The sequence below is a fragment of the Ipomoea nil genome, unplaced genomic scaffold, assembly GCF_001879475.1.
Source record: "Ipomoea nil cultivar Tokyo-kokei standard unplaced genomic scaffold, Asagao_1.1 scaffold0805, whole genome shotgun sequence".
Classification (NCBI taxonomy): Eukaryota; Viridiplantae; Streptophyta; class Magnoliopsida; order Solanales; family Convolvulaceae; genus Ipomoea; species Ipomoea nil.
In genome coordinates, this window is record NW_017617233.1 from 3,643,699 (window position 1) to 3,658,278 (window position 14,580).

The following is a 14,580-nucleotide window of genomic DNA, read 5'->3' on the forward strand; positions in this document are numbered from 1 at the left end:
ATTTTTCATTTCACATAATAGAATTGTAGTGTTGTGTTTGTGAACCTCTATCTTTTAGAAGATGAACCTACATTTAAACGGAACTTTATGCTGTGCAATCGTGTGCTTTATGCAAGGTGCACACAGTTCCAATTCATAATTTCTATACTATAGGTTCATAATTTTTATACTGTAGATTCATAAAATCTATACTGCAGATTCATAATTTCTAAATCGTAGATTCATAATTTAAATACAGTAGATTCATAATTTCTATACTGCAAATTCATAATATCTGTACTGTAGATTTATAATATCTGTACTGTAGATTCATAATTTCTGTACTGTAGATTCATACTTTCTAAACTGTATAGTTATCAAATTATGAACATATAGTTATGTGATTTGTGAATACATAGTTCAACAATTGGGAATATGAACATAAAGTTCTGTAATTATGAATATAGAGTTCAATAATTATGAATATGAAGTTCAAAAATTATGAATATATAGCTTTATAATTATAAACATATAGTTCAGTAATTATGAACATAAAACAATATGCACCATGCATGGTGCACATGGTTGCATAGCATAATTTGCCATTTAAAGGCGTCAAAGTAGCGGGCTAGCGGGAAGCACAAACCAAGCTTGCTATAACCGGATTGGCCCGGTCATACCCAATTGCTATAGGGCTCCGACGGCAATTTATATCGTGCACAACGGCGCACATAGTAATGAGCGCGCAGGCACAAAACGTGCGCGTTTCATGCTGACGTCACTCCGTCCGTCCGAACAGACCAAACCCCATTATGTGTATTCAGTTAAAAATTTATGTGTATTGTGTTATAAGTTTATGTGTATTCAGTTAAGAGTTTATGTGTATTATGTTAACCAAACCCCATTATGTTATTCAGTTAAAAATTTATGTGTATTGTGTTATGAGTTTATGTGTATTCAGTTAAGAGTTTATGTGTATTATGTTGACCAAACCCCATTATGTTAGATACCCACATGCGTATTTCTAATTAAGTAGTCAACAATTGCTTATTAAACTTATCGATTTGTGTTAGTCAGTTATAGATAATTAATCTGAACTAGTTTACCATAATGTGATTTTTTGGCGGCTAAAGTAATAAAACGAATTTTACCTATCGGATAATGACCGCATACTTTTCCATAAATCAAATTACTCAACAAATTCCAACTTGTTTCATTATTACCACAACAAAATTTCTCTACAATTTATAAATTAAACCATTTATAAATAAATATTGATATGTTGAATAATATTTTGTAAAAGTCAAATATAATTGAGCATCTTCTAGATGTGCAAGCAAGAACAATGCAAATCTTATTATCGTACTTCAATTAATTTTTATTTTTATTTTACAATTCTCAGGAGGAGATTGAATCCAAAACATCTAATACACAATTTTGAGTTAATATCATTGTACTGCAATATTGTTAGTGCCTCCATTCAAACTATTATTGTTAGATATATTTGTGGAGTCAATTGTTTTTTTAAATTTTTTTTTTAGAACTTCATAAAATAATTTTGATATTTGAAGAATTTTGAATATATGATTGAAAAATACTTAGATAAATGATGTTAATTTACCATCCTTATAAATAATAGTGATTAAAGTATGAGATAGAATATTACTATAATACTATATATCCATAACAATTTTAACACAAAATATATAGGAAAGGAAGTATAGATTAGCCACACATTTACACCTTTAGAATAGCTAATAAATTACATGCTTTCACTACTTCAATGGGGATTAGTTTAGCTATGAATCATATAAATAGCTAGCATAGCAAATATAATAGAGATATCATATCAATCCTAAATACAAAAAATAATAACAAAGAAAAGAAATAATGATGAGTTCAAATCTTCTTTGCATATTTGCATTGTTCTTGTTGTCCAATCTCGTGGAGGGTGCAAATATAAACATTGCTGCAAAACCTAATTGCGATATAGCTCCGGTAAGAAAAGCTATTCATCTTTATCTATTAGTTTATTCTCTTTATTTTGAATGTACATATGTATAATTGAATTTTTGGTTATAAAAATATAAAATAGGAATTGGAGAAAGCTTGGAAGGAAGCATGTGCAGCTACAGGGGCAATTGCACCATTGTGATTCCAACAGGCGAATTCCCAATGGGTCAAATTACACTTTGTGGTCCATGCAAAGGTCCAATTGATCTTCAAATCAAAGCCACCTTGAAAGCTTCTTCTGATCTTAAGAGTTTGGATAGAGACAAGGAATGGTTAACCTTCAGGTATGTTGATAAGTTAACTGTCTCTGGTGGTGTGTTCTTGATGGCCAAGGAACTGCTGCTTGGGCAGCAAATGACTGTAAAAAAACTAAACTTTGCAACAACCTTCCCAACGTAAGTATGCATGAAGTTTCTTTATAGCCATGAAGCAAACATTAAATAATAACCAGGCCCGGCCCTGGGCAAGTGCAGGCTGGGCCCACACTTGGAAGGGGCCCACCACCCTAGCTATCCAATTACCTTTTATATATATTGTAGATGTTTGCTATAATAACTTATTATAAATTTCGATTACTGAATTGAAAGCTAGCTGAGGTGGTATGGTTCTTGGATTCTATGTGTAAGGTCAAGGGTTCGAGCCTGCTTGTGTACAACAACTTTGCATTAAGATTTCTTGCCTTATTCTTTAGAAGACAAATTTTGGGATATTATTGATATTATTATATTATATAGTATTAAAATTCAATTTGGGATATTATTACTCCGTATTAGATATATAAGTATTAAAATTATAACTTATGAAATTTTTGAAATACTCATAATTTTTTATATGATAATATTTGTCAGCCTAAAGAATCTAAACCTTCATCACCGAGCTACATTAGATGATAACTTTTGAAATTTATTTATATTTTAAATTTGTATTTTATTTTATTTAATTTGTAACTTTGTGATTTTTTGTTTTACCTTTCTATAATTATAGTGAGATTTGTGATTATTATCAAATTTTGAATTCTTTAGAAGACAAATTTTGGGATATTATTGATATTATTATATTATATAGTATTAAAATTCAATTTGGGATATTATTACTCCGTATTAGATATATAAGTATTAAAATTATAACTTATGAAATTTTTGAAATACTCATAATTTTTTATATGATAATATTTGTCAGCCTAAAGAATCTAAGCCTTCATCACCGAGCTACATTAGATGATAACTTTTGAAATTTATTTATATTTTAAATTTGTATTTTATTTTATTTTATTTTATTTTATTTGTAACTTTGTGATTTTTTGTTTTACCTTTCTATAATTATAGTGAGATTTGTGATTATTATCAAATTTTGAATCAATTTCTATTCGATTAATTTACTACTTATATTTAAAATATGTGTTATTTTGTGAACTTTATAATGAGTTATTTATATTTCTAATTTGTATTTTTCAAATTTAATATGTAACTTTGTAATATTTTTTTACCTTTCTATAATTATATATATTGAGATTTATAATATAGATTGATTTGTGATTAATATCAAAATTTGAATATATTTTCATTCGAGTAATTTACTACTTATATTTAAAAAATATGTTATTTTGTGAACTTTATAATGAGTTATTTATATGTAATATATTTTGTGATTTAGTTATGAAAAATATTTTAAAAGATAATTTAGTTTTTTATTTTATGAATTATCTAGTCAATGTCCTTTCAAAATAAAAAAATAAATAAAAAAATCTAGTCAATGTAGTTTAAAAGTCTTATTGTGCGTCATCGTATTCATATTAATATAGAAAAATTTGAAATTAATTTAACTAAAAGAAAGAAGTATTTATAAATTTGATATCAATAAAGAAGATGTGTGATTTATTATGTCTTTTTTATTCGAACTATTTTATTCAATTAATTATGTTTCATATTTTATTATGAATATTTATCTTTTATCACGTACGTTTAGAGTATTTTGATTTATTGTTCCCCATAACTAAGATTTATTCTCTATAAACTCATTTGGTTTTAAATTATTTATTCGTTTTTATAAAGTATAATTCTTTATTTATGAAAGCAATGCGGTTATTGATTATTTTGAATTTAAGAATGCATCTAGAATTGTCTTAATGTGTATGTATAATTGTTAAAAACTTGTGAATTATTTGACATTAGCATTTTTCCTTTATTTAATTTAAATTTTAGTTATAAAAAATATATATTAATTTAATATAGGGCCCATTTTTGTTGATACGCCCTGGGCCTATAAAAGAATAGGACCGGACCTGATAATAACCAAGAAGCATTTTCATAAATTAAAATTTAGTTTTTTGCTTTTTCTTATTGTGCAGAATTTGAGCCTTAATTTCTTAACAAATAGTGTGATTCGCGACATAACTTCTTTGGATAGCAAATTGTTTCATGTCAATGTTTTGGCTGGTAAAAACTTGACATTTGATCATTTCACCGTTAAAACACCGCGGATAGTCACAACACAGATGGAATCCATATTGCGAAAATAATTGATGTTAATGTCATAGATAGTGTGATTGGAACCGGAGATGATTGCATCTCGATTGGGGATGGTACAGAAAACCTTCACATAACAAATGTGACATGTGGGCCTGGACATGGCATTAGTGTGGGAAGTCTGGGCAGGACTCCGAGTGAAGATCCTGTGAAAGGTGTTTTTCTCAAAGACATCATATTTTGTGGAACTGATAATGGTGTTAGAATTAAAACATGGCCAAACTCTCATCCTGGAGTTGTAACTGATATACATTATGAGAATATAGAGATGAAAAAAGAGAAAATTACACTTTTGGTCCTATGACTATAGTGGAGGTGGTAATTTCAGTTCGTGACTTTTAAAACTAACAGATTTAGTCCTTTTAGTATGCTTTTTTTACACATTAAGTCCTTCCGGCTAATTTGCCGGTAAAAATCCGCCGGAATGTCAATTGGAGTTGTTTATTAATTTTTTGGGGGGGTAAAATCGTCTGTTCAGGTCATAGAAAAGGGAGGAAAACGGATTCCCATACCCAGGGCGACCCGGTCTGTATCAGTCAAACCCCATGCAAAACGTGCGTATCTTCTCCATCAACCTTGATTGACAATCAATCCCCCAAAATCCGGTAGATACTAAAAACAGCCTCCCTTCCTTCTAAAGACCAGTGGCGGTCAACCACCGGAGCTCCGGTGCCACCCACACATGCCGGCAGCTGGAGAAGGTCCGGCGACATATATTTCACCGGAAAAACGACAAACACTGTAAACACATAGACACTGCCAGGCAGAAGCCAAGAACAACGGAGGAAATCTCGCCGGTGCTTCGTTCACCACTATTACAACCACCCAAACACAGACGGAAAATGCCCCAATACGGCCGGAAAAACCAAGGACAATCAGCCAGAGGGCTGGGATCCCCCATACCCACTCCACCACAGTCCAAACTCCGGGCGCCATATCCAAGCCAAACCATCCACATACAGGGGTCAAATAAACAGAGGCGTATACGCCGGAAACCTCCCTTTCGCCGGTCAGCACTCCCAAAACCATAAAACACAGACAAGCCACGTAAAAGCACCGATTAAAAGAGGAACTCACCCGGAATGTCACGCCGGAGAATGCCTCACGAAACCAGTAGCACATACAGAGCATCCTCCCTTCTCCGGACGGCCAAAAACAGAAAGCCGTGAACATAATTTTTTGGGAAGTCGTTTTTCCCCCTTTTCTATGACCTGTACGAACGATTTTACCCCCCCCCCCCCCCCCCCCCCCTAAAAAATTAATAAACAACTCCAATTGACATTCCGGCGGATTTCTACCGGCAAATTAGCCGAAATGACTTAATGTGTAAAAAAAAGCATACTAAAAAGACTAAATCTGTTAGTTTTAAAAGTCACGAACTGAAACTATCACCTCCACTATAGTCATAGGACCAAAAGTGTAATTTTCTCAGATGAAAAATGTCAAAAATCCAATTGTGATTGATCAAGAATACTGCCCGAATTACCAGTGCTCATTAGAGGTACATAACACCTACTTTACACAACGAGTAGAACTTGATTTTGCTCATGATGGATGACAATTTTTTTTTTTAACTTAGCTTGTTTAATTTTAATTTGTAGAAACCATAGCTAGTAAAGCTCAGCAAAATAAGCTATAAGAATATAAAGGGTACTTCTGCAACCGAGGAAGCTGTGATCTTTAAATGCAGTAGTGGGGTGCCATGTGAATGTGTAGAGGTGGGTGACATTAACTTGACCTTCAAAGGAGGTGCTGCCAAAACTGTTTGTTCAAATGTGAAGCCTACCCTCACTGGAAAGCAAGTTCCACCAATTACTTGTAGCGGTGGTGCCGGGGCTCCTTCTAGCGGTGGTGCCGGGGTTCCTTCTAGCGGTGCCGGGGCTCCTGCCGGCGGTGCAGCCAAATCCCCCGCCTAAGGAATTATTATTTTTATCCCTTTCTAAACAAAGGAGAAATGTTATATTAGGGAGTGATTTTGGAGAATAAAACATTGTATTTTTGTTCATGCACCCCCAACGAATTTCACTACTCATAAAGATAAATTTCAATCAATTTTAGTATTCTCTGCCAGCATCTCGTCTCTTCGCAGTTACTCAGAAACACCAAACTGCACTTCAGATGGTTCTTGAAAACTTAGCTTTCACAGACCATTGCACTTCCGTTTAATGTCTCTCTTTTCTTTAAGTAAAGAATGGATGATACGGCAAAACAAGCAGATGTAGGACGCACAACATCCGCAATATCTCCTACTGGCTAATGCTCCATCCGCTATTGTTTATTTTCAATTTTGCATTTGACTTTCAATTGTACCCATCCATTTGTTTATTCATCGTTAAAATGTAGGAAATTTTGGTCCGTTTACCTATTTTGTGCTTAATACACCCAACAATAGTTGATGGACCATTTTGAGAAAAAAAAAATAATTTTAATTATTTTATTTTTATTTATTTTCATTTTTATATAAGGACCATTTGGTATCGGAGATACGAGAAGTGAAAAGTAGGCCATACGTTTAGGAAAAAAGAAAAATATCAAAAAATTATAATGACAGTGAAAGAAGAAAAATACAAAAAAAAAAAAAAAAAATTAATAAAAAATTCATGTCAGCATATTATTACCGGTAACCTATAGGAAACCTATAAAAAGTTTTAGACGAAAAAAAATTATGATTTATGGCTCTAAATATCACTTATTAAAGATCATGGTGCGGCATGAATAATCAAGAATGGTTCATGGTGCGCGATGAAAAATTGAGAATGAACAATAGTCGAGACACCATTTTGGAAAAAAAAAAAAAAAAAAAAAAACTACTATGGGTATAGGAAATTCATTATAATTGTTACTAACAAAATGTTTGCAACTTTGTAAATTCAATAGTCTAAATACTTGGTCTAAAAGCGATAGTTAAATAAATACTACTTTTGATTTGAATTTTAAGTATCCTTAATTCTCTATTGAGTAACATTGTTATTGTCTCATCTTCACGATTTGTCCTCTTTCTTTTAGTTGGTAGTGTGTTTGATGCGAATCTGGTTGGCCTGATCTTCTCTTCACACTCCAATTACAAAAATACTGTAGGATGGTTTATTCGGTTGGGTAAATTTGAATTGAATGTTTGATTTAGGTTGGGGAAAATGGCTAATTTTTGGATTTTTATAAGTCCTCGACCACACCGGGTTATAAGGTGATACATAGAATAAAATAAGAATGACGCCACAAGTGGGGTTTTACACTTGATAAGTCAGGTTTGCCATGACCAACTTACAGCCGAACTCATTCTGAGTTCCAGAAAACATTCAGTTTTCTAATTCAAAAATTCTTAACTTTGTTTTTATTCATATAAGACAACTGTATTTATAGTTGTAGAATCCTAGTTTCGTTGAACACTTCCCAAGATAACTAGAAATTCTAGCAAACTAACAAATTAATCATGATAAACATGAATAACAAATAATAAAGAAACCTAAGATAAAAAAAAATACTCCTAAATCTAATTTAATACTAACTAACAATAAACAATATATTTAAATTCCAAATTAACTAACTAAATACTTAATATAATAATTTCCTAAAAACTAATTAATTTAAAATTATAATAGCACCATAATTTATTAACAACTCAATCATGGATGGCTCATGTATTAGTAACATTCCTTCCCTCTTTAGAGAGATTCGACCTCGAATCTACGATCCAAGTGCCGTTGAAGTTTGCTACAAATCGAATATTTTCTATTGAGCTTTCTTGAAAATATGGGTTGTCGTCAATGGTTAAGTTGCAAACCTTTCCATGAACAAAGCACTTGGAATGGAAGATGTTCTCACGTTGCTCCTCTTCCCCTTTGACCTGAATGTTAAGTAATCTCCTTACCATCAAAGCTTCTCCATCTACCGGCCCCACGTATCCCTCATCGCTATTTGAATTGGACTCCTTTTCACTAGCAGATTCTGCTTCTATATTGTCTCTAGGATCACTCTGTTCATGCTCGGAATCAGTCACAATTATTCCTTTCTTGACCGTCATATTGAACTTGTTTGGACATTCCTTAGCAACATGTCCTCTTCCCTGACATTTAAAACACTTAATAGTACTAGGCTTTTTAATTTTTTAATTACCTTTATCTCTTTGCTCTCGGGACTCTTTTGGCTTGCAAGATTCAACTTTAGCATCCAGTTTGCTTCTATCCTTGTGTCGCCACGAAGAACTTGATTGAGTCTGAATTCTCCTCCTCTTGAGTGTTCGTTCAATCTTGATGGTCAATTGGACCAACTCCTCGTAATCCACATAGTGTTGCTTGTCAACCTCGTCTTTGATCTCCCAATTCAGTCCTCTATGGAAACGTGCCATGGATTGCTCTGAACTCTCATCAATATTAAGTCTGGTCATGAGCTTATCCATTTCTTGAATGTACTCGGGTACACTGCGTGATCCTTGTACCAACCCCTCAAGTTGTTGGTACAGCTCTCGTTGATACCATGAAGGCACAAAGCGCCTTCTCATCATACCCTTAAGTTGCTGCCAAGATGCAATAGGATCTTCTCCATTCCTCATTTTGTCAGCCAAAACTTTTTCCCACCAAATGGTAGCATAATCAGAAAACTCAAGAACGGATAATTTCAATCTCTTTCGTTCAGAATATCTATGACACTCAAACACTCTCTCCACCTTATTCACCCACTCTAAGTAAGCTTCAGGATCATTTTTTTTCCTTGAAATTTAAGAATAGACATCTTAATTTTTCCCATGTCATCATCACTACCCTCTATAGCTCTATTTACTCCTCCTCTATGTCTCCCTCTCTCCGGATTCCTCACAACTTCTTCCTCATTATCCCCATCACTACCTCCCTCACTATCATTCTCCCTCCCATTTTGTCCTCTATTTTGAGCTTGTACACCATTTTGATTTCTATTCACTTCTCGCTCCATTATCTCAATTCTTTCTGTCAACCCATCAAACCTTCTATTAACCCTCTCAAACTCTCCCCTCATAACCCGCACCATGAACCTCACGTCGGAGCTTACTTGTTGGTCATCCATTTCACTAGGTCCCGACATATTTAACCTGCACAAAACTTGTTAGAAAAAAAAAATAGAGTAATTCAAGGACCTCTCAGCACTCCCTCACTCGCACTCTTTTGGAAGGGGTGATCACTCAGTTTCTTACCACTCGTGTATCTGACTCTCTATTAATCTCACTAAAGTTCAACCAAGATGACAAACAAGGCTTCGTCCTTCGAGTTCTTGACGGGTTCCTCAAGTCTAACCAAAAGTACTCTAAATGGGACTAAAACATAACAATTTGGATAAAGGTGAAAGGCTAGGGTAGGGTCAATTTAGGCTGGAATGTGTTGTTCAAGTGTGGCTCAAAAGGAAAAACAGATAAGGCAATACTTCCAAACAAGAATTACTGAATGATAGATGATAAATATAAGGATGAAACAAGTGATGACAAGTATTCAATACTTGTTTATAAACCAGTATCAAATAGTTACAGAATTTCAACAACTGATGATCTCCAACACTTTTTTTTTTTTTTTTTTTTTTGTATTCTTCTATTTTTATTTTATTATTATTATTATTATTTTGCAAAGATCACTTCAAATCAATAGGAAAACAAAGAAACAGCAAGAATAAACAAAAGTTCAAGCTACACAAGAATTGGCATAATCTGGACATAAAACGCTAAAAACGGGATGATACTTTGAGAATTTTCTGGGAACATATGGTAACGAATCTTCACTCAATTTTTTCCAGATTTCAAGTTCAACAAGTTTACGAAATGCAGAAAACAAAAATTCAGACAAAAAAAGACACAGGAAACTATTTTTTTCAGATTTTCAAAGTTGACTGCGCAAAACTGTGAATTTCAGTAAAACTTGACGAAACTTTGAGAATTTACTGGGAACAGATGGTAACGAATTTTCACTCATTTTTTTCCAGATTTCAATTTCAACAAGAGTACGAAAAGCAGAAAAAATTTCAGACAAAAAGGACACAGGTAGCATAGATGACAAGTCATGCAATGAGATTATAGTGTAGGAAGCTATGGATTTTCCTTGTTGTGTATATGACTGGGATCTTAGTTGTACTATGAACTCTTGATCTTACAAGCTTATGTTGATATTTTGCAGTGGTAGTTTGTTTTCCTACGTGTTTTATGTGAAAGTATTAAATAAAATATTAATATGTTTGTATCAAAAACATGTTTCATCCCGTCTCTTGTCTCTCATCTAGAGATGACCACGGTTCCGGTTCGAACCGTAGGTTCGAACCGGAACCGTGACTATGCGAACCGGAACCGTTCGTACGGTTCCGGTTAAGGTTTGTAAAATCTTGGAACCGGAATCGACGGTTCCAGTTCCAAACCGGAAAAAAATAAATATTATAGTTTTTTTTTTATAATAATTCCGGTTAGAACCGGCGGTTCCAATCGGAACCGGAACCGGAACCTTACTATAAGGTTCCGGTTCCGATTTCGCCATCCACGGAACCGGAACCATAGTCACCCCTACTCTCATCTCTTCTTCATCTCAAACAAAATTTGAAAAAACAAAAAAAAAAACAAAAACAAAAACAAAAACAAAAAAAACTCCAAAAAGTCAAAACAAAAAAAAAACAAAAAAACAAAAAAAACAAAAAAAAACAAAAAAAACAAAAAAAACTAATGAAAATGCTCTAATAGTCTAATTACACGAGCATCCACATCAAAGGTGAAATGGGGGTTAATGTCTGATCATTTATCTTGAGTGGGGTTAATAGCAAATTTGGGGTGGGGTTATTTTAGAAAATATTTGTCCTGCAAAGACCCAATTAATGTCAGAAAAGAAAAAAAATAACTTTTTTATTTTATTTTTTAAAAGAAAAAAAAAAGACTGAGTCTACGCGCCTGACGCATTAACTTTTTTATTTTATTTTTATAAAATTCAATTTTATTCTTTTTTTCCTCTTTTTTTCTCTCCCATCCCACATTCTCTTTCTTAATCACTCTTACATCCTCCCCACAATATCTCCAACTAATGCGGATGCTCTAACAGTGGGAACTACAATCATTTATGTCACTTCCTATAAAGCAAATACAATGTACCATTATTCCTTCCTAGGGCAGTTTTAGTATCCTAATATAGTAATATATATGGTGTATATTATAGATAAACTCTAATGTATTTGGTGCAAATTTAAAATAATTGTAACAATTAATTATTTGAAAATGATTCTATTATATGTTAAGTATATTTTTAAAAATTTGAAACTATTTTTTATTTAAAAAAAATAAAATTTAACATGATATTAAGATTTTGATTAATTATTTATATGGGAAATATATCTCTTGTGTAGTTGTGTGTATACTTTTAAACTTGTTGTCACAATATTTTTACCACAAAAAAAAAGAAAAAAAAGCAAAGTATATAACAAATAAGGAAAGAGTGAATTTAAGAATTTGAACATTGTATTAATGATTGGACATTTTTTTAATGAGTTAATACCCTATAGTGGTTTTACTCAATGTAGTCCTAAATGACTTTTTGTACTTAATTTAGTCATCGAGTTTGATAGTTTTACACAATTTAGTCCTTTGTTAAAAATTCTGTTAGTTGACTATTAGAAATAGGGTCCTAATGGTAATTTCTCAACCTTCATTCCATTTGGGATAATTCCTCATTCTTCCCCTTACTAAGATCCACACACAAATGTAAATCTTTGTACCCCAATTTTTATTTACTCAGTATTTATTTATTTAGGTTGAAGTTAAATTTGGGTACGAAGATTTGCATTTCTGCGTAGATCTTAATAAGGGAAGAAGAAGGGATCATCCTAAATGGGATGAAGGATGAGAAATTACCATTAGAACTCTATTTCTAACAGTCAACTAACAGAATTTTTAACTAAGGACTAAATTGTATAAAACCATAAAAAGTTGATGACTAAATTGAGCACAAAAAGTCATTTAGGACTAAATTGAGTAAAATCACTATAGTCAAGGACTATATTGGGTATTAACTCTTTTTTTTAATACTATTGACTCTATTACAAGGTAGTATATGTTATATACTTTCTCTAACTATTGCAAATTTCCACTAGGGTTCGATCCTGTGACCTTCCTTCAAGGGAAGTCATAGAGGTACTATATGAGCACAAGGTGCTTGGCAATATTGAGCATTAAGAAGTCAGTTAATTCCACCAGAGGTCTCATGTCTTTGGTGAAAATTCCAAATTTAGTCTCATACTATCATTTTTGTCATTTAACATACAAGACTATTGTTTTTTGGACACTTTTAGTCCTTCTCATATATTTTTTTTTTTTTAATTTTTAGTAAGGGCGTTTTTGTCTCTTCATATTTTTCTTTTGTTATTTTTCTAGTTTCAACTGGTATAATTGGTTTAGGACTTTACTAAAACCGGTTGTAAAATATGATTACTAAAAATCAGAGGTTACCTAAAGTCCTAAACCAATCAAACCGGTTAAAATTGGGAAAATAACCAAAAAAAATATGAAAAGACAAAAGCGCCCTTACTAAATATAGAAAAAGTCATGAGAAGGACTAAAAGTGTCCAAAAAATAATACTCTGGGATGTTAAATGATAAAAATGATAATCTGAGACTAAATTTTTAAAATTATCACAAAAAACAAGGGACCTTTGGTGGAATTAACTCTTAAGAAGTCATGGTAAACTTGTCCATTCTATTGGATTGCAGATTAACAATATGGTGTTTTATATTAAAAACAATTATATCTTATATCTTATTAATAATATACTAAATTATTATTTCATCATATTTGTATAATATACCTATAGCATAGTATGTAGAAAAAAATGAATTTTGAATTTTTCTAAAATTAAATGGAAATTGATTGCCAAACATTTCATACTTAATTGGTATATCTGTAACTCTTTTTGAGGAAATGTCACATGATCGAACTCAATAGTGTGTACCAAATATGATTGTAAGGAGGTAAACTAATTTAGATTTTCATAATTGACTATTTTAAACCAAAAAAAAAAAAAAAATTACAATTCAAACTCTGACCTTATAATTATAAATGAGTTAATACCCAAAATCGTCCTCGACTATAGTGGTTTTTCTCAATTTCGTCCTAAACGACTTTGGTGACCTAATATCGTCTCAGACTTTTGTGTTTCGCTCAATTTAGTCCTCCATTTGTTATTCCGTCAAATTGGTGTTAAATAAAGGGACAGTTCAGTAATGTCAATATTGATCTCTCTTTACTTTCAACTTGTGAAGTGCGAAATTCCTCTTTCTTGTACGAATTACACCCAGAATTACTCCCGGACCTGCAAATCAAATTTTATATTCGCAGTTTTAGGAGTAATTCTGGGAGTAATTCGTAAAAAAAAAAAAGGATTTCGTAGTTCACATGTCTATGAGTAAAGAGATGCCAATATTAAAATTACTGAATTGTCTATTTATTTTTTTTTTTGAAAACTAATTGTCTATTTATTTAACACCAAATGGACAGAATAACAAATGAGGGACTAAATTGAGCAAAAACACAAAAGTTTGGGACTAAATTGAGCGAAACACAAAAGTCTGAGACGATATTAGGTCACCAAAATCGTTTAGGACGAAATTGAGAAAAACCACTATAGTCGAGGACGATTTTGGGTATTAACTCAATTATAAATTTATGAGTACAAAGTGTCTACATTAAAATTGTATGTGTGAAAATATAACTTGAGAGTAAAAAATAAGAGTACATATAACATTTTCTGCTAAATTTATATGCTTAGCCAATTTAGTTGGCTCTATCATCAATCGTTATGTTGTGCATCCGTATGCACCGTGCATGGTGCATACGGATACAAAAACGACGTCGTTTTGATGTCTAACTTAAAAAAAAAAAAAAAAAAATCAGAATTGCATAACTACATATCCATAATTTCATAACTATACATCCAGAATTACATAACTACACATCCATAATTTCATAACTATAAATCTAAAATTACATAACTACACATCCATAACTTCATAACTATACATCCAAAATTGCATAACTATACATGCAGAATTGAATAAATATACATCTATAACTTCATAACT

The 14,580-nt window shown here is 32.1% G+C and overlaps 1 pseudogene; it reads left to right on the top strand.

Moving 5' to 3' along the window:
* Nucleotides 1–1,869: 1,869 nt before the first annotated feature.
* Nucleotides 1,870–6,433, top strand: LOC109177582 (annotated as a pseudogene).
* The last annotated feature ends 8,147 nt before the right edge of the window (nt 6,434–14,580 follow it).